This window comes from Nanorana parkeri, unplaced genomic scaffold (genome assembly GCF_000935625.1).
Source record: "Nanorana parkeri isolate BGI_ZX_2015 unplaced genomic scaffold, ASM93562v1 scaffold3331, whole genome shotgun sequence".
In the NCBI taxonomy this organism is placed as follows: Eukaryota; Metazoa; Chordata; class Amphibia; order Anura; family Dicroglossidae; genus Nanorana; species Nanorana parkeri.
The window spans coordinates 38551-40461 of record NW_017309599.1 but is presented as its reverse complement, the minus strand read 5'-3'; the positions used below and the strand labels follow the sequence as shown (position 1 = coordinate 40461).

At 58.4% G+C, this 1911-nt stretch overlaps 1 pseudogene; it reads left to right on the top strand.

Moving 5' to 3' along the window:
• LOC108803044 overlaps positions 1-1911 on the top strand; it is a 37728-nt pseudogene that overhangs the window by 16470 nt on the left and 19347 nt on the right.

Sequence of the window (1911 nt, the reverse complement as noted above, 5' to 3'; positions counted from 1 at the left end):
CCCGGGTCTTCTCCGAGGCTGCTCCGGACCTGCTCCGAGTGTGCTCCGGAACGGAACGCTGCAATGTGAACTGGAGCAAAAAATCCCATTGGACGCAGTTCTGATCCGCTCCTGGAACACGCTGGGTGTGAGTGCAGCAGGGAGATGCCCCCCTCTGATCAGGAGACTGAGATCACCTCCAGAGTCACTCGCTGCTAATACAGTGATTTGATGATAACGGAGCGGCGCCGGTGTTGGCATGCCGAGGTGCTCCCGCAGTATTCCAAAGTCAGAGGTTTCCCCCATTTCCTGTCTGTGTGAGGAAATGCACCTCCCCCCATCACACAGACAGGAAATGCACCTCCCCCCATGTCTGTGTGATGGGGGAGGGGCACTTCCTGTCTGTGTGATGGAGGAGGGGCACTTCCTGTCTGTGTGATGGAGGAGGGGCACTTCCTGTCTGTGTGATGGAGGAGGGGCACTTCCTGTCTGTGTGATGGAGGAGGGGCACTTCCTGTCTGTGTGATGGAGGAGGGGCACTTCCTGTCTGTGTGATGGAGGAGGGGCACTTCCTGTCTGTGTGATGGAGGAGGGGCACTTCCTGTCTGTGTGATGGAGGAGGGGCACTTCCTGTCTGTGTGATGGAGGAGGGGCACTTCCTGTCTGTGTGATGGAGGAGGGGCACTTCCTGTCTGTGTGATGGAGGAGGGGCACTTCCTGTCTGTGTGATGGAGGAGGGGCACTTCCTGTCTGTGTGATGGAGGAGGGGCACTTCCTGTCTGTGTGATGGAGGAGGGGCACTTCCTGTCTGTGTGATGGAGGAGGGGCACTTCCTGTCTGTGTGATGGAGGAGGGGCACTTCCTGTCTGTGTGATGGAGGAGGGGCACTTCCTGTCTGTGTGATGGAGGAGGGGCACTTCCTGTCTGTGTGATGGAGGAGGGGCACTTCCTGTCTGTGTGATGGAGGAGGGGCACTTCCTGTCTGTGTGATGGAGGAGGGGCACTTCCTGTCTGTGTGATGGAGGAGGGGCACTTCCTGTCTGTGTGATGGAGGAGGGGCACTTCCTGTCTGTGTGATGGAGGAGGGGCACTTCCTGTCTGTGTGATGGAGGAGGGGCACTTCCTGTCTGTGTGATGGGGGAGGGGCACTTCCTGTCTGGGGGTCTCTCATTCAGGAAGTGATGATCTGTGTCTTGTCTCCTCCGCAGCCCGGCTGGCCCCGCCATGAATGACGCCGTGGTCACTCACATCTCGTCTGGCGCTCCCACACCCACCAAGAGGTAGGTTGGCGGGTCTCCGTGTCACATGTATGTGGAATGAGACGATCACGTGGTGCAGAGTCGGGACGACATGACAGACACTCCGATTCCGGACGTCCCCCCACGCACGCCGCGGACGTTCCATCACCGCTCACGGCTCTGCGGACTCCATGTTGTGTGTCTCATGTCATCACTGCTCCTGTGGCCCTCCGGGGCCCCGACATTCACCCCATTAACATTGTCTCTCATTTCTCACCGACTGTCACCAGGTTACACGCGGACACGGCGGGCGGACCCGACGAGCACACGCTGATAGCGGACTATGTGGCTCGCCTCCGCAGCAGCAGCACACGGTTAGTCCCCCCGCTACCGGAACCTTCTCTCCACCTGACGAGTCCTCGGAGCGATCACGTCTGTGTCATGTGTGTCTGAATCTTCACATGTTCTCCTTCCGCTGAACACGCCTCTGAAAATGATTTGTAACGTCGTTCTCCCGAAATTCTGACCCATCCCCCATCCCTACAGCTTCGCTAGGCGGCCGCCGAGGGTGACAACACCTTCCGGGGTCTGCAGATCTGCGTGTCACCGCCTCACTTCTTCTCTGAACTGCTATTATACAACCCGCTGGTGATGGCCAATCCCAGACTACTTCCCTTCTGTTATCCACCTAGTC